The sequence below is a fragment of the Lissotriton helveticus genome, chromosome 7 (assembly GCF_964261635.1).
Source record: "Lissotriton helveticus chromosome 7, aLisHel1.1, whole genome shotgun sequence".
NCBI lineage: Eukaryota > Metazoa > Chordata > Amphibia > Caudata > Salamandridae > Lissotriton > Lissotriton helveticus.
This window is the reverse complement of record NC_136068.1, coordinates 1,824,128,622-1,824,152,740: the sequence shown is the minus strand read 5'-3', so window position 1 is coordinate 1,824,152,740 and position 24,119 is coordinate 1,824,128,622. Positions and strand designations below refer to the sequence as shown.

The 24,119-nt window shown below is 44.7% G+C and overlaps 1 protein-coding gene across 1 annotated transcript in view; it reads right to left on the bottom strand.

The window, feature by feature from the left end:
* The window catches only part of LOC144770817 (zinc finger Y-chromosomal protein-like), a 43,619-nt gene extending 20,559 nt beyond the window's left edge, over positions 1-23,060 (bottom strand). The window contains exon 1 of the mRNA XM_078655585.1: positions 22,959-23,060. The gene's annotated coding sequence lies outside the window, so the exon portion shown is untranslated. The remainder of the gene's footprint in view (positions 1-22,958) is intronic.
* Positions 23,061-24,119: the final 1,059 nt, after the last annotated feature.

The following is a 24,119-nucleotide window of genomic DNA, read 5'->3' as shown; positions in this document are numbered from 1 at the left end:
CTCTTCATTACAAAGACATTGCACCAAAAAGATTCTTAACTGTCGCTCTACTACTCTGCGCTTCATGATACGATTCTTTACCATAACGTTTAGCTACGGATTTCAACCAAACTCTCGTTTAACACCTCCTTTCAACTCACTACTGGACTTATTCTTCAAGTGTGTTTCTCCAGCAATCACCTAGACTAAGATGGCAAGAAATGGGGCGGTATACCAATTATTTATAGAAAAAACATCTGCCTTATACCCTTCTCCACTCAAACCCCATCATTCCATAGCCTGACTACAGACATCCGACTGTCTCTTTTTCATGTCTACAAGACTCAATGTAATCTGTCCCTTCAAGTCACCTGGAATTTACTAGTGTCTCAATCACATGCAAATGCTTATGAACTAATCAGCTCAAACATTTTCCTGGGAGTTTTCAAACTCCAGTAGGAATTATAAAGTGAGCCATTTATTTTTATACTGAATGTTAATGAATCCTCTCTTCTTACCTACATATATGGAAGGAGTTATCCTGGACTATATCATAGAAGAGAAGCACAAGTTGTATTGCATGGTCTGATCACAAAATTATTCTATTTGAAAATAACAGTTAATGCACTAAATCTAAAGATAACTTAAGAAAAGTTATTTGGAGAAAGAGACAAATGCATATCTAATCTAGAAAGATTAGCATGTTTGTATCCATATGTATAAATTGCTCAAAAGTATATATAAAGCCTTTACTACTAGGATGAGCGCACTAAGCAACTGCAGTAAGCCGTGACCTCAGCCTGCATAATGCATTCGCAAAGTGTAACATTTTGAGACTACTACTGCTCTCAGAATGCTGCCCGATATTATATATATATATATATATACACCCCCCCCTTCATAAGCGTGACTGTTTGTTTTCAACCTAAACTCAACATGAAAAACCCTGCAACTTTAAAGATTTTTTTTGCTAAACTAGTGTACAATTGTAATACAATGTCTCAGAGGAATACATTTAGTAAAATGTTCTTGCTACATGTTAACATTTAAAGACAAGATTAACCATGGAGAATCAGTGTAAAACCATTATGGCAAGTGTTGGTAGAAACATGAAAAGAAATTAACCTAATTCTTGAAGTCACAAAAATGCACCCACAAGTATACATCCTAGCATTGGTGTAGATTTACAGCTTACAAGAACTCAGAAGAGTTTAAGAAGAAAGCCTGCAAGCCGCACTGCTAGAAACCATTTCTATATTCCATTTTCTCATGAGCAAATATAAACATGTATATTTGCACATGCAAAAATCTGTTGAGACATTGCAAATTCACTTACCCTACAACCCTTGTTTCTCGAACATCAAAAATGTTGTACTCCTTACCTTGTCAGAAGTAAACTATTCCAGTGTGGCAAGAAATTGTAAAGGAGTTGGTGAATACTAAATATGTTAGTTTGGGGGTGCACACAGACACATCGGACATTTCAAACCTAAAACTACAACTGTACACTTACTACTAGCTCAGATATGTAAACTCTGATATACCAATACAAGCCCTGTTATGATAACAGAGGCTATTATCAGAGCTCTGATACCCTGAGATGGCTGCCCCAGTTTGTCACATCACTCCCAGGGGGAGACTTGAAGCCGAAAGCAGCCATGCCAAAAAGGTTTAAACAAACCCAGCTCCCTTCCTCTCTCTCTAACCATTTATTCTCTTTATCTCTTTCCTTTGGTACCCGCGGTGCCTGCCATTATAAACCCATGTGAGCTGGTGGATTAAGAAAGCAGCTGTCCATCTTTAAAAATGGCCTACAATAGGAGCACGATCCCTTGGAATTGCCTGATGGGATAAACAGCCTGCCCCTGAACACTGCATGGCACCAAAAGGGACAAGTATATATTTTTTAATACAAAGTAGATTTCTAGAGTATCTCGTCTTTTGGAGAAAAAGGGGATTTTATCAAATTCTGTTACTTTTTATGGTCCTGGTTTTTTAAACGAAACGAAAAATTCCACACCCTTGCTTCATCTCATGCAGATGACCTCGAACAAGCTTCTTAGCCAAAAAATAGCCCTCAAATAGAAGAATCCTGGCCCAACATCATGAGTGCCACACTTATTGACTGCTGTAAGTAAGGCTCTTTAAAATAGACTATGTGAAGCCTCTTGTCTAGAAATCAGTAACCAAGCAGATCCTAAAAAATGAAAGTGCAAACAGGCCTCAGATTCTTGGCTAAACGTCCCCAGGTCCTCAAATGAAGAATTATACCTCAGACACACAAAAATCCTTGTAGGTGACATCCAATTTGGTTTTAAGTAAAGGCACAGCAATTAATCTGCTACTTTACATTTGGTGAGGACACTCTTAATATCATAGATACAGATTTGTCATGTCTCCTGCCACTTTTTGACCTCTCTGCAGCACTAGAAACCACAGACCATAACTTAAACCTCAACACACTCCAGAAAAGTATTGGTACTGAAGACTAACATTAAATAGTTCACATCTTCTCTCTGCAAAGAAAGATGGAACTCCAAGTGAACCGCCATTGCTTTCTCCGGTAGCGACATTGCATGGAGTAGTTCAAGGAGCTCAAGGTCCAATCTTGCCCAGCCTTGTTTAAATGTGGCGCCTTTCAGTGAACTATTACTTTGAACTTGGCATGGACTACCCCCAACACCCATATGATGCTCAGGATTATACAACTGTAAAATCACTTGAGTATGTCTCATTTCCTTCAAAACACATCGAAAAAGTGAAACCATGTATGCCTCAATTTAATCTACTGTGTATATCCAAAATAACAAATTACTTACCTTTGGTAATGCTCTTTCCGGTGGAAACACTGAATAAACACAGATTCCTCACCTTGTGAATATTTCCTGGAGTCATACTGGATCCAGAAACCTCAAATCAGTACTCCAGCGCACAGATAGATGGCGTCCTGCAGCTTCTCATCAACATTGTTCCCCTCCAGAAGCAACTATTGAGCTGCTTATAGGTGCCACCCATGCATGGTTATGTCAGTTTCTTCCTTAGGCTTGTCCGCTACTTTAGGTGCGGAGCCAATCAGAAAAGCCATAAGACCAGTGTGAAGGTGTCGAGATTGGAACTTTTTTAGATGGAAAAAGACTCAGTACCACAGACATGAAAGTGGGAAGGACATTGAGAAATCTGCAATTAGGTAGCATATCCACCAAAAAGAGTGTTATAGAAGGTACGTAACTTATTGTTCTTCTAACCACAGATTTCTCACTTTGTGAATTGGACAACAAAGCAATACCTCCCTAAGTGGTGGGTCTGTGGAATGGCTCAAACCTAAACATCCTGCAGGACCAAACTGGCAAAATGTGCATCCAAACAGACCAGACTGTCAAGACAATAGCACTTTGTCACCGTACGCACTGATGCTTAAGTAGCAGCCTGACATGCCCTCCGCGTGCCAACACAGTAGAAGTAGGCTTGGCCCGTGTGGAATGAGCCCTTAATCAGTCAGGTAGATTCTTCTTAGCTAAAGCAAACCATATTTCATGCAGAGGACAATACAACTTTAATTGTTCTGGAGAAGCCCACAATAGAGATGATTTTCTGCCTGACAGTCTCTGGTATGATCGACGTAAAAAATGTGGGTTCTCTTGGGGTCCAAGAGATTGAGTCTCTCCTCCATTTTCGAGGAGTGAGGTGGGGCAAAGAAAGCCAGAAGGGTGAAAGCCTGAACTACTTTCAGCAGCAATGCAGCTCGAGACCTCAGTACAATTTTGTCTTGGATTGAGGTTGTATAAGGTATTTGACCCAAAATGGCCTGCAGCTGCTTACGCAATAAGCTAAGTGCCACCCACAACACCGTTTTCAGGGTCAAAAGGCATAGTGGGCAACTGTGTATTGACTCAAAGGGGGTACGCTATCAAAAAAAGAGAGAATAAGTGATGATGGTGGAAGCATATGATTTAACTCTTGAAGAAACCTCAGTCAAATAGGTGACCCTCTCGACCCATCTGCGGCAGACCCAAGACCTGCTCACCTTCAGAAGGCTTCTCAAGACCTGGCTCTTCGAGCAGTAGCAGCACCCCTTCCCCTCAGCGCCTTGAGACCCTCACGGGTGAGTAGTGCGCTTTACAAGTTTCTGATTGATTGATTGATTGATTTGAGCACAGAAGGTTGACCCGGCAACCATAAAAATTGGAAAGCGTCAACCCTTGCTGGGCCGTAGATAAAACAAACAACAAAAGGTCCAACCGTTTGACCAGTTATGGGCCCATTGGGAGGTCTGGAGGTGGCCACATCAAGCCACAAACTTGTCCCAGAATCCGGCATACACAGACTTTGTTACAGGGCGCAGACCAGCCAGGATGACATCAACAAGCTCAGGAAGGAGATGATCAACTAGAATCAACAGCTGACATTCAATCTCCACACATGAATGTGCAAGTTGTGAATATCCTGGTGCAAGATCCTATCCTGCTGTAGTGACAAAAGGTTTTCCCGAAGAAGCAGCTAGATCAGAGGACAGGATGCTCATGCCCATGAGTCCCGGGTACCACACTATCCTGTCCGAATCCAGAGTCACTACGATGAATTGGGCCTGGTGTGTCCTGATGTTTTTGATAACTCGAACCGGTAGAGGTGAATAGGTAAATACGAGTCTGAAGTTCCACTCTATGTCTTGATTTGTGGGCACTCCAGGGCACAAAAGTGTTACATGTTATCGGTGGTGGGAAAAAGACCTAGCCAGGGTTCTTCCCAATGCTGGAAGGTAATCTGCACCACCTCTGAATGTAGTTGACATTCGTGATCCGTTAAGCTGCGGAGTATGTTTACCCTGACATTTTCCAATCTTGTTAGATGGTGTACAACTAGAGTCAGCCACTTCCAGAGGCAAAGATTCCTGGCACAGACCCCCGCAATACCTCCACAAACTGCTTGTTGCAATATCACATGGTGTTGGTAATGTCTCTGAATACCTGTATTAGACTGGCTTTGATGGCTGGCCCGTAGGCCTTCAACACTAGGTGAATTATGCTCAAACACAACAGATTGCTGTAGAGTTTGGTATCCACCAGACAACAGAGCCCTCCGATCTTCACCTCTCCCAGATAGCCTCCTCAACAGCAGCGAAGCGTCTGTCTCTACAGTCAGCTGCTGGTGTGATAAGGCAAGGGGTCTGGCTCAATCACAGTCAAACAGCCTGTATTGCGATCTTTTACAGAATCTTTTGAAACCTGGATGGAATCTGATAGGTTCCTAGTTGCCGAGTCCAACAAGGACTTCAGATACCACTGCAGTGTTTGCATGTGTTAACTGGCAACGTTGACCAGTAGGATGCAGGAGGCCAACAGTCACAGTAGCCTCAGTGTTCCTCACAGAAATCCAAGATAAGAGTATGAAAAATCTGAATTAGAGCCTTAACTCTCCACTATGGGAGAAAGGCACAAAGCTGCACCGTATCCAGGACGGTGAAGATGAATGGGAGCATCAGTGAAGGAGTCACATGTAATTTTGACATGTAGGTAGAGTACCTGAACGATGTTAGTTCAATGCTGTCTTGAGGTGGTACACAACTATGTCTGTCTGTAGCGAGCCCGCCTCCCTGTCTCTTAACAGCCAGTTGTCGAGGTAAGGGGAAGACTGGAACCCCTGACCTCCAAAAAGGTGTGGTGAAACCACCACCATCACTTTTGTGATTACCCTAAGGGTACTGGTGAAACCGAAAAGGAACACCACAAACTGAAAATACTCCCGGCCTACTGTGACCTCTAAGTAACACCTGGAAGCCTACAGAATGGGAATGTGGAAATAAGCGTCCTGTAGGTCCAACACTGCAAGCCAGTCTCCAGGGAAGACAGAACCTGGGCCAATGTGAGCATCTTGAACTTGTTTTTTGCAGAAAGGTGTTGAAAGGGCAAAGGTGCAAGATAGGATAAAGGCCTCTGTCCTTCTTTGGTAAAAGAACGTAGCGGAAGGAAAACCAAGTTCATGATTCAATGTCCGGAGCCATCTCGGTTGTCCCCTTGGCCAAACAGGGCTTGCACATCCTATCGCAAAACAGACATGTGGTCCTATGTCAGCCTCTCTGATGGAGGTGGAAGATGCAGCGGAGTATAAAGAAATGGGAGGGGGTAGCTCCATTGGACAATTTGGACGAGCCATCTGTCAAACATAATGGCTTGCCACCTACACAGAAAATGACTGAACCTGCCTCCTAAAGAGGGGCTTCAGTCAGAAAGGGCATACTAAAGGGGTTTTAAAGTTGTGGGTCTTTGAGCGGCTGGGGCCTGAGCTGCATGTTGTTCCTGTTGTCCTGAGAACTGTCTCTGGGACCCACAGCCTTGGCCTGGAAAGGCTGAGAAGTTTGCTATGCCTGTCCCAGGGTCTGATGCGATGGTATTGGAAGACCCTGGGATATGTTCGAGATATACAAAAGTTGTCGGGGTAACTGTCTAGCAGGTGTAGAAAGAGTGAGCTGTCTCACAACTCATTTTAAATCACTCCAGGGCCAAAAAAATGCTTTCTCACGAAACAGACAAGAGCCATTAAATGTCACATCCATTAATGAAGCCTGGACTACCCTGGAGAAGCCTGTAGAGCTCATCCAGGCATGGTGCTGAAGCACCAAACTCATGTCAATTGACCGACCATAGCAGTCAATTGTGGCCAGGCCAGTCCAAATAACAAACTTTGCTGCATCCCATCCATCCTGAATCGTTTTGGCTATGGACTCCCGCAAGTACTCTGGGAAGATATCTAGGCGCTCCTCACCAACTCCCTGGCTGCACTACAACACGTACTCTCCGCATCCGAGTCTCACCTCTTCTCCCGGTGCACAGCGACCAGGCGCTCCTCACCAACACCCTGGCTGCACCACGACCCGCACTCTGCGCGTCCGAGACTCACTTCTTCTTTTGGTGCACACAGCAACCAGGCGCTCCACACCAACGCCCTGCCCTGCGCCATGACACGCACCCTGCGTGTCCTAGTCTCACCTCGTCACCCCGTGCAAACGACGACCAGGCGCTCCACACCAACGCCCTGGCCTTCACCACACGCGTCCGAGACTCGGCTTACTCATGCGTGCCCACGATCACTAGGCACTACTTCTGAGGGTCTCAAGCTGCAAAAGCATGCGCACACCGCGTGGCTTGGGACTTCTCCAGAAAAGTTTATGTTCCTGTGTTCCCAAACAGGGAGACAGCTCACCTCGGGCCCTTGGGGTTACAAGACACAGCACAGTCTTCTTCAAGCAGGGGTACCCAGCGCCTCCAAGCACAGTCCCAACAGCCTCTCCCCTGGTTAGAAGAGCAAACTGCAGACCAGCCCCAGATCACGAAGCAAGGATTGGTCTTTCCACAGCAGTCTCTTCAGTTGCTCCTTCTTTAGCAGAGGTTCCTCTTGACCACAGAATGGGTCCAAGCCTTTTCAGTCTCAATCCATATGTTTCATTCCAACATTCAGGGGTTTCAGCTCTCATAGTTGTCCCCCTTAATGTCCTTGAAGTTTGTTTGTGCTTAGGGGTTCCTGGCCCCTCCCTAAATCAGTTCTAGGTGTCTCCCTCCCGGTGTCACCTTTCTCCCTTTGATACTGGGGGTCTGGATCCTTAATCACTCAGCAGGAGATGGGTCATTTGGTTTATAGCACCAGCCCAGGCCTTTCCACCTCCATAGCTTCTCCTCCCCTACTCTCTAGATGCAGAGGTCTTGACCCTCCCTGTGTCAAGACCTCTCCCATCTCCTCTCACCTTCCAGATCCAGACAGTAAATCCACATTTCAGTAGAAAGACACAGAAATGCTTAAAGCACAAAACTCAGCCACTTTCTAAAAGAGTGGTTTCTGAACACACAGTGACAAAACCACCTTCACAGAAATATGTGTTTTGACACTGTGAGTTCATATATACTAAACTTCGCCTCTCCATTATAAACTTACAGGAACCTATGCTAACAAACACAGCACCCAGCCTCCCCTATTCTGTCCTATGGGCAGGATGGCCTTTCAGCACTGAAAAACTAAATGGAGTGTTTTTCACTATCAGGACATAACACACCTTAGTATATGTCTTGCTTTTTACCTACACTGCGCCCTGCCCAGGTATTATCCTGGACCTACCCGGTGCCCAATGTGTATGCAAAAGGGAAAGTCAGGCCTGACAAGTGGTTGCACTTGTCAGGACAACATGCTAACTCAGCAAACTGCGCGCCAGCCCTACACTGCAGGCCTGAGTTCCCTTCTCCGCATGCCTTTGCATTACTAGCCCTGGCACACATAGTGCACAACACTACGGACTTTACTAGTAAGGCAAACATACCAATCATGGCCAACCAATTGCAATTACATTTTACATAGGGAACACTTGTACTTTGGCCCTGATCAGTAGTGGCAAAGTGCCCAAAGCACCTAAATTGGCACTCTATGTAAGGAAAACCGTCTGGGGGAAAAGCAAAAAAGTTTAGGGAACTTTAGCCAAAAAGGCCAAGTCCTACAATGCCTACTTCCATTTCCAATTAAAATGAATATAGCATCAGATTCACGTTTGAGTTTAACACAACAAAGATTTTCTTTTTAGATATTGAACTTTAAATCAAGGAGAACAAGATCCAAAGCAGATTGTTTCGTAAAAAGACAGCGTGCAACACACTGTTGACTGTTTTTTGGGCGGTGTTTTTGTGCTTGCATCTGACAATCTAGTCCTTATTTTAGGCTCTTCTTTAATCAATGTCAGATAAGTGTCATCACAGTTTTTTGACTATCACAGATTGGTAATTGGCTCTTTCACTTTGCGGTCACAAATGTTTTCCTCCATCACCAATCAGCAGGTGATTAGGGATGTCACTTTGACAGCCCCTATAGTTCAGCTCAATAGTTAGGTTGGGTCCTTGATTGGCATGGGCGTCATGTTGATTTTGGAGTTGTGGCCCTAATCTGCACATGCAGTAGCTTACCCTGACATGAGTTTATTCTGTCTGCCCCAATATTTTTTATTTGGTCTGCTCCTAAACCAAATATATTGTGTTTTCCAACCCAAATGTATAGTGTCTGTTTCTCACTACTGTGTAATGCCAAATTCTAACCTGTGTGCATATATATGCCAGGCCTCAATGGTAGCATATATATTGTCAGCCCTATATGGTGTTCAAGTTGTTCAAAATAGTGGGGTTGAAGCTGCATGGGTGTGACTGGGTTGAAAGGCAACAAGGAGAATAGCGCAAGTATGGATGGTGTTCTTTCTGGTGCAAGGACAGCAGAAAGAAGTGACAAATACATGGGAGATCAGTGGAACCAGGACTCCAGAAGTGTGTGGCCCGAAGGTTTTTAAGGGGAATTCTTCAGCAGTGGAAGGCTGCAAGAGAAGAAGAATTTCCCCAGGCTGATTACATTATATTAATATTATATATACATATATATATATATATTGTATTCGAAACGCGTCTGACTGTGGCTTTATAAAACAAGACCTGCTGTAAACCATGTAACTTTGGGTGTCCGTTTCCCCGTTTTCTCAGCGAGTCCGGCTGGAGCGCAGGAGAAGGATTGGGACAGTACGAGCTCAATATATTAATATATATAATGGTTATGAAATACTGTGTACATAGGTAATTTTTGTTCCTCTCTTTTCATTACTTATTTTCTTCTAGTTCATCCTAATATCTCTTTCTTTCCTCTTGCATTCTTCCTTGTCTGCCTTTCGTTGATTTTATGTGTTGAGATTATTTTTACTCTCTCTCCTTCCTCATTCCTATGATTGTTCAAACTAGTACATCTGTGCAATTTTATACTTTTAGGGTAGGGGATGAGGCCGTTGTTTTTATTTGGCAATAAAGACGGGGGGGTGTTGTGTTGCTCGTTGTATGCGGGTGTGTGACGCCTCAGGGCATGGCATGCAGGCGCATAACATGTTATGGGAATGACAGGATGGTGGCTCCAGGGCTTGGCAGATCTTTGGTGATTGCGAGCCGAGCAGACTTGTTTCCTTTATTCGCTGCTTATTAAAAGCTTTAACGTTGTACTGTCACGAGTGTCTGTGTAACCCTGCGCTCCATTACACCGTATCAACTCTGTTCTTTTTTACGTCTCTATCTCTCCGTCTCCTGCCCCATGGCACTTTTGTTCTTTCTTTCAAATATTTGTGCCCTCTAACTCTATACCAACAATGTGAGTGTAGCCGGGCACAGAAGGGAAAGTTGCTGAGGACTTTGCATATAAAGGGTCTGTTTTTCAATGGCTTGAACTGGTTGCAAAGGACTGCCTTTGCCACTGCGCTAAGGGTAGCTCCTAGGTGCCTGTGTTGAACCCGCTTCCTGCATTCGCGAAGTATCAATGCCTCGAAAGAGCTGCTCCCTTCCAGGATGTTGTAGGCTCGGTGCTGGCGCCAATTTTACATGAATAAACAACAAAAGAGAGGTTAATGTCTCTTATAAGCCACTTGGATGGAGCCACCAGATTTAAGATAATCGCACCCTATTTGGGTTTGAAGGAAAGCCCTCACACACTGACCTAGTCAGTGTCATGCTTCATCATCGGGCCCCACCGAAGAGACCTAGTGCCTCTTCGGTGTGCTGCGACGCCAGAAGACTGCGGAGCTGGTATTGTGTAACGGGAGTGTTGTGAGGATAAATAAACTTAAACTTAAAAGTGTCTAAAGGGTATCTAAAAAAAGTTTATTAGTGATCCCTAGGACACAAATACAAGAGTTCTATGTGTCTGAATTGTAAAGCCAAGGTAATGGTTGGTTTAATTCAGAATTAATATATCATTAGTATGTCAACATGTTTCAGCCTTAGTATTGGTTTGATTTTACCTAGGCATTCGTCAGGACAATGATAAACCCCGGCGGTATGGACTCTCTAATCGTCCACCCTAACCTGGGGACGTGAAAGTGAAAAAATAAAAAGTGTTTAAAGTGCATAAAAATAGGAAGAGCGAATGCTCATTCCAAAAATCACTCCTAGTTTGGAGTGTCTCGGCACCTGTAGATCAAAAAGTACAAACAGACATATAAGACAAACAAACGATTATTTGTAGGGATATGCCAAAGTACTTTTACGGTTCATGGTGTTCCAATTCAGTGGCAGCAAACGTGTTCCCAGAATAACTGCTAGCGTTAAGCACCTTCCACATACCCTCTAGGGATGATACAACTAGTTCTGGGAAGTGTAGTGAAAATAGTGATTTAAAATAAGCCATCAGTGGCTTCAAGGGGTTAAATCACATGGTATGAGTGTTTCAGAGGATCAATAGACAAAGAGTCAGTGACCCCCACACGCAAGTATAATATAAAAACAAGTCTCACTTTAAAGATTGGCGCTATCTGCACCATGGGTCTCAGGAGGGGGGATGGAGTGTCCCTGGCACATCCTAAAGGTAAGAAAACATAGGCTAGAAACATACGGAATCGCGATTGACTTAGCTCGATAGTATGGAGTTGGTCCGATCCTCTCTGCAGCATTACTCACGCCCTCAGCACTCTCAGCCCGCTTGTACACCTAGTACTGCCTCTACCGGACCCCGACGATGGAGAGCGGGGCCGGTGGATTTGTTTTTAAGGGGCTGTGAAACGCTGTTCGCGCTCTTCCGGGTGGGCGTGGCTCAACCCGACCGAGGCCAGGGTGTTCTATCCCGTGGGCGCGGTCGGTGAAAATGAGTGAAAACGAGGCTTGGATGCACTCGTTGTTATAGCAACCTCTTGTTATTTCTTCAGAGAGAGGCTCGCTACTAGCGGGCCAATCCTTCACAACGAGGCTTGGTTGTCCTCGTTGCCATGGAAACCTCGTGTAATCTCTCCTGACCGAGGTTTACTTTGAGTGGGCCGATCCTTGATTTTTAGGCTTCGGTTTTTTGGATTTTTAAAAAGAGAGCAGAATCAAACACATAATAAAGGATGTGTATGGCGGCAAGACATGCTAGTATTTGTTGCCATGTAAGACATTCATGGTGTTTATTTTACATCGGGGCTTACTGTTACGCCAGTATTACACCATTTGAATTGGTTTGTGTGTTTGATTCAGATCTGCTCATATATAACAGTTTTATAAGAGCGCAGGGTAAATTACGTGCAATGTTTTACATGAATATGAATATTATCAGAACCAGGAAATTAGGTTCTTGGTGTTTACAGCATTGGCGTTTCTTTTTTAATGGAGCGCTACTGATCGGACATACATGGTTGGTGACTTTTAGCAGACATTAGAATCAAAGGCTTTTAGTTGAGTACAGTGTTCCATGGAATATCATCATTGAGCCCAATGATGTTGGTTCCTAGACGGTACACCCACCGCTGTTCTTTCTCAAAGAGTCTGGTAGGGATGTTTGTGGTACCGGTAATTTTTTCAATTATTGTCCATTTCATATCATTCGGGGTATGGTTGTGTTCAAAAAAATGTCGGCTCAGTTTGGTTGTTAATTTCTTGCATCGGATATTACTCCGGTGCTCACCTATGCGCTGTTTCACCTTTCTTGTAGTCATGCCGATGTATCGTAAGGAACAGGGACAAGTTATCAGATATATCACATTGTTTGAGTTGCAATTTGTATGGGCAACTTGTGTCCAGATTTTACCTGGTTCCAAAGACAGTGATTTCGTAGCTTCTGTAAGATGGCATATACTACAGTCTGAGCAGGGATAATGTCCTGTGATGGGAGGAAGACCCCATGCTGTTGTGACTGAAGGTGTCTGAGGGTCAGTCTTATGTTTAGGGCGGGTGTGAACTAGGGCATCTCTTAAGCTTCGGCCTTTTTTAAAAGAGAACATAGGTTTTTCCCAGTCTTTTTTTGCTGATTTTATGATGCTCCAATGTTTATTTATGGTTTTTTTCATGTAATTTGATAGCCCATTGAATGTTGTCACACAAGTAAGTGGCACTGGTTCTTGGTTGTTGACTTTTTCTTCTAGTAGGACTTCTCTCGGCTGATTCCTGGCTCTCTTAAAGCCTTTGTTGACGATAGCAGAGGGATATCCTCGGTCTTTCAGTTTTTCAGTTAAACTTGAGGCTTGTTCCTTGAAATCAGTGAGTGTACTGCAGTTCCGCCTTAACCTCAGGTATTGCCCATAAGGAAGGTTCTCTTTTAGGGGGCGTGGATGAAAGCTACTGAATTCTAATAGATTATTCTTTGCTGTTGGTTTATGATGAGTTTTTGTGGTTAAACATGTGCCAGATATTGTGATCAGTACATCCAGAAAAACAATATCAGTTTTACTTGTAGTATTTGTGAATCTCAAGTTGTTGTCTAGAGTGTTAATCCACAACAGGAAAGCTTCCAGATTACTCTCATTGCCTGTCCATAATAGCAAGATATCATCAATGTAGCGCTTCCATAGAAGCATTGATGACCGAAATTTTGCAGTTGGAGGAAGAATGTGCTGGGCTTCAAAATCCGCCACGTACAGCCCGGCCACACTAGGAGCAAAGGTACTCCCCATCGACGTGCCCGAGCGTTGAAGGAACAGCTTATCCTTAAAGGAGAAGAAGTTTTCTTTGAGTGCTATTGTCGCACAATCAATAATGAATTTTTTGGGGGTTTGATATTCCCATTCGATTGAATCCAATGCCTTCCCCAGGACTTTGATGGTATCGTCCTGGGGGATGCTTGTATACAAGCTTTCAACATCCAAGGTCACTAATGTGACTGAGTTGGCCTCGAATGTAATGTCTGTCAAGAGATGTAGTAAACTTTTTGTATCTTTCAGGTACGAAGGAGTTGCCTGTACCAAGGGTTTCAAAAATTGGTCACAGAACCTAGAGAGAGGTTCTAGAATTGATCCGATCCCGGATACAATTGGGCGACCTGGTGGTGGTAACCGGTTTTTATGCAGTTTAGGTAGTGTATAGAAATATGGAATGATGTTGTCATTGGTATTCAGAAACTCTGCTTCATTTTTGGAAATGTGATCATTATCTCCAGCCTCTTTAACTAAGGAAGTGATCCTTTTCGTTAGATCAGGAGAGGGATCAGTCATTAATTGAGTATAGTTCCTGTTGTCATTTAGAAGATCCTCACAGGTTTTATCATAATCATTGGTGTTTAGTATGACAATGCCACCGCCTTTATCAGCTGGTTTTATGGTTATAGAATTGTCATTTTGTAGAGCTTCTAGTGCCTTGAATTCCGCAGTCGTGAAATTTCCAAATATTTTGGGGTTCTGGCTAGCCTCCAAATCCTTGAAGACTGCCTGCTCAAAGGCCGTGATGGCTGCTGGTACCGTGTGCGGAGGAGGGATGAATGTTGAGTTAGGTCTAAGCCCCGTATCTCCTTTCCTGATTGCATCGTTGAGATCTGTTTTTCCTTCAAAGAAGGCCTTTAGTTTCAGTTTCCGAAAGAACCCGGCGAGTTCACAATGAAGTCTAAATTTATCGGGTCTTGCTGTGGGGACGAAACCTAGGCCTTTTTCTAGAACCTGGTTCTCCATTGGTGACAGGATTCGCTTGGACAGGTTGGTCACTAGGCTTACAGTCCGCTCGTTCCTGGTTGTTGGGCATTGCTGCGCGTGTGGTTCGACACTGAGTCGTCCTCTGTCCAGGAGACTCTGTTGTTGTTGTTGCCTCTCCTCCTGCCTCTTCCTCTCCGGCCGCTCTCTAAAAAAGGCTGCCTATATTGATTTTGAAAATGGATTGGAGGCATGAATGCTGGGTTCCAACCCATGAAAGGATATTGGGGTTGTTGGTAAGGGTAGGGAGTCGGGCCCATCTCCATTTGTGGTGGTTGCCACTGTTGATGGTAATTCGTGTTGCCCGGTCTTCCTCTGTTGTTCCTGTTCCCCCGGTTCCCTCTTCTTCTTGTTTTTTGGGCAGAGTCGTTACTTGATCCACTGGTATCAGAGGAGTTGTCATCTGATTGATCTGATTTGTTTGTATTTCTGGTTGGAGGGACAAAGGTGGCTGCAGAGTAAGGGTATACTGTTTCAAAAGAAAAAATTTTTAGATCCTTTTGGAATTTTGTAGCTTTTGATTGCATGAGATTATCCTTATACTCTTTCATTTCACTGTTTATTTCATCCAACCTTTTCTTATAGCCGGTTATTGTGGCTTTGAAGGTTGATTCAGTCTCTCTAATTTCGATCATTAATGCCTCAGATAATCTGAATGCTGTCTTTATGATTAGGACCAACCAATCACGCGTACAATGCCATGCTATCATGGCCCAATCTTTTCTAAATGTTTCATCGTTGAGGAAGATACGAGGGGCATTGGTGACTAGTAAGCCTCTCGGTGCTGCATTTGCAATAAGGTATTGTTTCATGATAGTACCATGTAGGATTGTCCGGATGTGTTCACGCTTTTTTTCAGTAAGGTTTTCCCATTCTGTAGTATTAGCTATAGCTTGGGAGATGTGGGGATCTGCAAATAGAGTGGGGTCGGACATTAGTTCCTCTATCTCGGATTCTGAATATGTTAAGCCTAAGTTCGCCATGATGAGACTAGGACAAATTGGTAAAACAGGCAACGATACGAAAAAGAGTTATCTTGCCTGAAGTAAAAGCAAGCTCTCACAGCTGTGCGCTGCTAGGATACTGAAAAACAATGGGAGAGATAGGGAAGTGCAGGAACACTCTCTTGATCCCCAGTTATATATCAATAAACAACAAAAGAGAGGTTAATGTCTCTTATAAGCCACTTGGATGGAGCCACCAGATTTAAGATAATCGCACCCTATTTGGGTTTGAAGGAAAGCCCTCACACACTGACCTAGTCAGTGTCATGCTTCATCATCGGGCCCCACCGAAGAGACCTAGTGCCTCTTCGGTGTGCTGCGACGCCAGAAGACTGCGGAGCTGGTATTGTGTAACGGGAGTGTTGTGAGGATAAATAAACTTAAACTTAAAAGTGTCTAAAGGGTATCTAAAAAAAGTTTATTAGTGATCCCTAGGACACAAATACAAGAGTTCTATGTGTCTGAATTGTAAAGCCAAGGTAATGGTTGGTTTAATTCAGAATTAATATATCATTAGTATGTCAACATGTTTCAGCCTTAGTATTGGTTTGATTTTACCTAGGCATTCGTCAGGACAATGATAAACCCCGGCGGTATGGACTCTCTAATCGTCCACCCTAACCTGGGGACGTGAAAGTGAAAAAATAAAAAGTGTTTAAAGTGCATAAAAATAGGAAGAGCGAATGCTCATTCCAAAAATCACTCCTAGTTTGGAGTGTCTCGGCACCTGTAGATCAAAAAGTACAAACAGACATATAAGACAAACAAACGATTATTTGTAGGGATATGCCAAAGTACTTTTACGGTTCATGGTGTTCCAATTCAGTGGCAGCAAACGTGTTCCCAGAATAACTGCTAGCGTTAAGCACCTTCCACATACCCTCTTGGGATTGATACAACTAGTTCTGGGAAGTGTAGTGAAAATAGTGATTTAAAATAAGCCATCAGTGGCTTCAAGGGGTTAAAATCACATGGACTGCATGTGTTTTTGTTTCAGTTTCACTTGATTTTAGTTATTAAATGGCTTTGCACAGTCTGCCAGGTTGTAGCTTCTGCGACACATGGACTTTTGTTTCTTGATCGGTGCTCCTTTGGTCTCACGACTCAGCCTTCTTTCCTTGCCCTCTTAGTTCACCGTTTTCTATCTTTCTGTTACTGCATTTCTAGTTGCCAACCAACACCTTTCCTGCCTCCATTTCTCAGTGGCTTTCTTGGTCCGTTTGGCTTGTGCTTTGCCTTTCAGTTCCTCCGTTTCTCCTGCACATCTGTGACTCTTTTGTATCTTGATGTTTGGCTGTTTTACTATGTTTTTTCAGTGTGTTGATTTTGTTACTTGTGTTTGTCTAACCATATCTCTCTCACATCCACCCTGAGCAGCGCACTAAATTTGTCCTTGCTGGTGTTCTTCTTTTCGAGAGTAAAAGCCCTGCTTGTGCCTGAACTGCCTGTCAGTCCTGTAGTACAATTTCTAAGCAGGTACATGCCTGCATTTTATTTTGTTTGCTTGGCACTACCCTTCTATTTCTCTCAATAAAGCAACATAGGCTGTGATTTATAAAAGTAAAATCTTGGACCTTAATACTGCTGTCACTGATTCTATTTGCACTTCACCATCCACTCTCTCCTGCAGCCTAAGTGCCTATCAGATCTCAGAACATAGGGTTTTTTGGTAAATTGAACAAACATTGTTTTCTAAATTTTTCATTTGTGCTCAGCATGCTGTTGTTTTAGTATTGAGAAAATATTCTACGCCAACTCCTGCTGCCTTCAGTTAAAATGCATCAATTGTGGTCATTGTAGCTCGCGTTTGTCTGATTTGGATCTGGCACCTGACACGCCATGTCCTGCCTTATGCTCCTGAGATCCCTCTAGGAGGCCTGCCACGGTTTCCTGGCTCCTTCACCTTGGAGGACATAGCCACGTGATACGACCGATCCATTGAAACAATAGGAAATCTATTCCGTAACCATCACCTACTGACATTCGACTAGCTTCAACAAAACTATGATATCCCCCTCAGTCAATTCCTCCTGAATGGCCAACTATTGTCAACAAGCCGCCTCATATGACACATCATTGATGAGGAAACCCCCTCCTATGCAGTCACATACCCATTGCACCATGGGTTCCGGGCTACACCTGATTGCACGGCTAAACTAATCCCTCATGGAACACACAGGGATCTCTCTAGCGCCCCTTAGACAGGTGCGAGAGGACGATATTAGGTGCAAGCTCCATGTCGCAGAATGGATTTTGGCCCTTGAGTCTCCCGAAATGCTATATTTAAGAGTATTCAATATACGGGCTATACAGGGCCTACCTAAGACCGTCGAGGTTACACTGATATTCCCAACAGCCAATCTCACGTTCCCAGATGCCATTCCCGCACCGCTGACTCCCAACACATGCACTGGGAGGGACACCATGTTCATGTAGTTCCGAGAACTAGCACGCAAGGACGCACCTCCACCCGCTCGACCACCCAATACTGCCCCCCTTCACTGTACTCAGCCGGTCCCAGACCACTACCCAGACAACGCACATGCCCCTGGCCCACCTACACAATCACTGCCATGGACAGATAGGAAATGGCACGACTGCAAGTCGTTATCTTGCCACGTACCCAGCCCCACCCATTCCCTGTCACCTTCACACTACACTGCATACCACCCATGCTTGTGCTGCTACCCGACCTCCACACACACAATTACTGTTTCGAAGGCACACATAACTCACAGCTCACCACCAGAGTCTCACATTGAAAAGGTTTAAGGCATCAGTCGCGCAATCAGCATGCTTGCTCCAAGCCCTGACGAGAGAGCACCTCGTTGTTGTCCCACCTAGATCTGTTGATTCCTCTAACAATTGTAACTCACATGATGATACTGTATTTCTGATAAGTTGTGCAAAAGTACAAACCTCAAAAAAAGAGTATTTACGTCAAGGCTACCGTCGTACTGCGAAGCAGTGGTCGGAGCCGAAGATTTTATGACTTCTACAGTGGGGCTTTAATCCGCCTCTCTCTTCCATTGGCTAGCTTCGTAAATGGAGGCTAGCCATTGGAAGAGATGTGCGTCACTCGGTTCAGGCCCCGTCTTGAGCAGATTCGTGGGCGTTTCTTTCACTTTTTTTAAGCCCCGCCCCTTTTTTCATTCAGAGGTGGGCCATTGTGGGCGTTTCCTTTTTTTTTTTTACAGGGCTGGTTTTTCGTCATTGGTAACGTCTCTGTTGCCGGGATGGACGTAGTGATTTCTGTTGCCGGTCCCGATCCCCTCTGAAGACACCCGCGTCCCGGTCCCGCTCTCCCCCGCAGCCCCGCGCGGCTCGCTCCCGGAGTCCGCCAAGGGCTCGGGCCCGCTCCCCGGTGAAGAGTCAGAAGTCTGTGCCAGCTCGGTCCCGATCCCCTCTGAAGCCAGCGGCCGCTCGCTCCCAGTCCCCGCCGAAGGCTCCTGCAGCGGCACCCAAGTCCCCGCCGCCGGCCCGCAAGGCCCCCGCAGCCCGCGCCCAGAACCCCGCAGCCACCTCTCCCGCCCAGCCTCGTAAAGCACCAGCCGCCCGCTCTCTGTCACCACCGCAGGCCCGGAAGGCGCCCGCCGTTCGCTCGCAGTCTCCTCCCTGTGCTCCCACGGGAGCGGCACTGACAACGCTTGCCAGGGCAGGTTTGGGTTCCCAGTCTGGGTTTCTTTGTATTTTTTGTAACGACCGCAGCGCAATAAATAAACCTAGTGCCACACCAAGGCGGCTGCTTCAAAATCTGCAGTTCTATTACTTTAAGGTTTTTGGTTTCTCTTGGGTACAAATGGTTTCAAGTAGGTGATCGATAAAATGTCATTTAATTTATTTATTCATCCACAACCCGCTAATAATAGTCACTATGTAATTTTATATTACAGATAAGCAAAGGGTCAACATTAAATTGTGAAAAGGACATTAGACATAGCTTTTAGAACTGCGCTTCAGGCGTCAATGCGCTGGAATAAACAGTGTCCAAAAAGACCCAGGGCCCTATATCTGTTCTATAAAGTGCAGGTCTCGCCGTAAAATGATTAAAGGGATTGTACTCCAGCACACACCACCTCTGTTGCGGCCAAATGTAACAATTAGCACACAGGATGCACGTTATCTGCAGCAACACGAACAAATCCCGGCTGCCTGAACACAACTGTAATCTTGGGCACAGCGACGTTCATTGGGACCAGTGTACAGAGGTAAAGTGGAAGGACTGTCTGCAGCCATAAAAGTCAATCTTTTCACGGTGTCCTGTTCTCTTAACGTACAGCTTTTCGCAGCACTTCCTGGTTTCTCCTTCAAAAGCATGAAGCAAAAAGACATTTCCAGTAAAGGAATTGAAGAGCGACTGCCCCCCCAGCCCCCACTTCTATTCACGCAACAGATGCCCCAACGGTGCGTCTTCCATTGAACAATAGCACACTCTCTTGTTTACAGAGCCTAGAAACGGCAAAAGCGTAGCACAATGCTCTCTAGAAAAAATACCAAATGATTCTCAATAGAAGCTGTCAGTCCCATGAACCTGACAAGCCGGTGACCCCTTCAAGCACATTAGCAGGGGCTGTCCGTCCAGATCCCAGTGGCCTGCACACAGGCTGTGATCTTAGACACGCCGCCTCGAAGAGCAGCCCGACGCACAGGCCCTGCGCGGGCTCCGAGGGAATATTTTTATTATTAATATTATTGTGATTACCACCATTACTATTGTTAATAATATTACCAGTATTGATATTAATGGCCACAACCCCTCAGATAAGGTAAACTTGAAGGGGTGTGGCCGCTAAAACACTTTCTGTAATATACTAATGCAATTCCACTAAACCATTCCAATTCATGATTCGGAAAAGCTTTTCCCTTCAACAACGACTGAAGTAAACATTAACGTCTCGCTCTCTGGCTGTGTGTGTGTGTGGCTCTGTGTGTGGGTGCAAATGCAATAGGTCTCGCATTTGCAAGAGATTAAGCTATTGGCATTGTAAATGACAATGCCATTTATTTATATGTTTTAAAAACATAAATAAAAATAATGTCATGAGCAATGCCAATAGCTCTAACTTTAACAATGCCGGGACCATTGCATTGTAAATGCTTGTTCCAAACTGCTGAGGAAGCACAAGAAATGTCCCACCACTGGCGTGATACTGCCAGCAGCTTTGATCTCACTTATAGTCATATCAGCAAAGTTAGCGCTGCCCAATACTCTACGAACTATCTTGCTCTACATTTTCTTGTCTTCTAGGTTTACATTTTGACTGCTTGTAACAGTTTTGAATTTTCCTTGAATGTTGGCTCCTGCCTGTGCATATGTTCTGCAACTTTTTTAAGCTGGACTGTCGTACTAGATTTCTGTTGTCTAGTCTTGTCTAGTACTTGTTACAAGTATACTCAATATTAGATATCTGGATATTACTTCCTCTTAAAAGTCAATAGTAGTACAAACGTTTGCCTGCTGCAATGTGATTTCAAATTCTTCCCAATAATATAAATGATAATTTCAGCATTAAAGACAACAAAACGACATTTGTGGTTCCCTAACGCTGTCATGTATAATAGTGTCAGCATTACATACACAGAACTTTTCTTTTCAAGTGTCTCTCCAGGACGCTCTAGAGCCCAGCACCTCGCAGTAGGGTAGTACCCAGCCTGGAGTACCAACAATAGAGACACAAAGAGATGTGATGTAGCTGGCTATGAACAGTCACATAGACATTAATCTACAGAGCAACAAGAGGTTGGCACACCATTACGCTTCTCATTCTCAACAGAAACTGCAGCCCCAGCCCCTACCAAGTGGCAGGGCTACAAGAAAGTTATTCAGGAGCCCCTCTCAGCAAAATTATCTAATTGAAGTTCTATAGGAGCCATGTCTCCATTGTTCCTACTTCAGTATCCAGCTCTCCTCTGTCCAGTTTCAGTAATGACAGCAATACACTTCTACTGCATGGGAAAATAAAATCACTTACATACGGTGCACAGGCCAGGAACTTTCAAAATGAAACCCACAAGCCTCCATCACTCTGCTTCCTTTATGTATAATGAATATACTGCACTGACCACATACATTCACATGCACAACATACATCCGGGATGTTATGTGCAAGTACCTCTCATCCCAGTGGTTGTTCTGCTGTGCTGTAGATCTAAAATAGGAATAGGTAACAAAACAAATATTTCTGACTGTGCATTGACAATATGCTCTCAGTCAGTGTCAAATAAATTATTGTAGTTAATGACTAAATAAAAAAGACACTTAAGAAGAATAGTATAGTAAAACAAACATTGCCCAATACTGCCAGCCTGTGCATCTCACCAACCATTTACCTGAGACCACATAACCCCCACTAATGATCGCATCTAACCGGTATTGATACAATTATTGCAAAGTAACTGAAGCAAATACACACATTTTTATTGAGAGCACATGACTAATCGCAATAACCAACATTAACCATTGGATTAACCACCAGATATTAAACCATTTCAGCATGAGTAGACCAGCTGTAGTCAAACTGTATGTAGTGGAGTGTGTCCATTCAGTACTGGGTGGGATGGACGGCAGATCGTGGGCTATAATTCTTGACCCTAAAAGCCAAGAACAGGCATTGAATGTTAGTGAGGGGGGAGATAAATGAGGCATAAAGGACTTCAACTCCTGGTCAGGGTAGTAAGCGCTCTATTAACTGATTTACAATCAATGGACCTTTGTATCCGAACGGCTATGGAAATGTGACTTTTGATACACTAAAAGCACTTTGCACAATTATTCTGGTGGAAACATATGTGGTCCATAAATATTCAGGGCGATGCTCAGCACCCAATCTGTAGTATTTCTGTATTCTAAGAAGCAGGCACGACAGCTGTACTCCGCTCTTCACTGCTGCCCCGAAGAGCTCGTCCACACTCCACCAGGACTCCAAGAAGCCCCACTACTTAACAGAAAATATTCTAAGAATAAAGAATGTGAAATCAGAACACACATACAGGAAGTGTGCACTTCAACACCTTATAGGGCTGACACTATATACGCTACCATTGAGGCCTGACAGATATATATACACAGGTTAGAAGTTGGCATTACACAGAAGTGAGGAACAGACACCATGCATTTGGGTTGGAAAACACAATAAATTCGGTTTAGGAGCAGACCGAATAAAGAATATTGGGGCAGACAGAATACACTCATGTCAGGGTAAGCTACTGCGTGTGCAGATTAGGGGCAGGCGCTATATTGGCATATTAGGTGCAGACACTCCCTACCTAACCTATGGGGTGAGGGTGACACCTGAAGCTCAGATCACAGCAGGCACCATAGGCTCACGTTAAGTGCAGCTACAATCGTCATCTTGCAAATGCTGGTGACTTTAGGAGCAGTCACTCACGAGCTGACAGAACACGCTCACTGGGGCAAGGAGGCAATACATGCTCCGCTCCTGGGGCCACTAGATGCTGACCCTAGGAGCTCAGACGTCATCCAGTGTGGGACAGTGTGCGCAGAGCTGTTATTACATGCACATTAGTGACGGGGTCCACGTCTACCCCGCTCTTCTTACCTCCCCTACCCCGAGTCCCTGCAGCGCCCCGGAACGGTAGAAATGCCGCACAAAGACCAGAGAGGACCCACTGCTCTCAACAGACAGAGGACGCGGCATGACGTCACTTCCGGGGCACTGACGCGCCCACGGAAGCGATGCCAAGGCGAGGCTTGAAACGCAAGTGCAGTCAACTTCTCAGAGAGCAGCCACTGGGTACACACAGACCGAGAGAGATCTTTGTAGCATCGATAAGCTTTATTGGAGCTCGCTACAACCGAATTCAACTGTCGGGTTACTACCGGAGCGTACCCTAAACCGCTGAACGTCTGCGTCAGAGCGAGGCTTGGAGCGCAAGCTTCACGAATGGCTCGGTCGGTCGGACTGAGGTTCTTATCTCAGGCGAAGACAGAAAGACAGATGTGAGCAGAAACGTGTCGTTGTCTGACATGTAGGGCCGGATTGGTAAGGCGGTGGGCCGGTATCTCCGTTGGCGCTGTGGGACGCTTCTGGGATGTGTCTGTGTTGTTCAGATGCCGCCAGAGTCCTATTAGTGGTTTCAGCGGCCTTTCCTGAGGCAGGTGTGCCTCTGTTACCTCCATGTTTAGGTCTCGGCTAGCGTGGCTGCGCTCACTGGGCGAGATTTAATGATTTTGAGTATCTTCTGTAAAGGGCTTTAAGCCCGCCCCTCTTTTCCATTGGCTGGCGTTACCGCTTATGCTAAACGGTGGCCAGCCATTGGAAAAGAGCTTTTTATGATGTGTACTTTTGGCTTTTTCAATGGCCCACTTGGACGGGCTCGCCTGCTTTGCTTTTGTCGCAAAAGGTTTCTTATCTTTATGGGGCGATGTGTTTCAAACACATGGCCCCCTAAAGACAAGCTCGGGCGCGATCTTCTTTCGCAGTCGTAGTTTAACTATTTAGTGTCTCTCTTCGTCTAGCCAGAACTAGCTGCTTGTGTGTTCATAGTATGCACTGGCCGCTGGAAATTAGATAGGTATGCAGCATCCGACAGTCCACCTATGTATTGCCCCTAAGGACACACGTGACTGTAAATCTGTGCTGGCTTACCTTTTTGTTAGTCAGGCTGCATTGTAAAGTATCCTGTGGGGTAATGCACCTGCTGCAGAGATCATCTCATCGCCCAAAGCTTCCAAGGTATAGATGTGGTAAACTAACTCT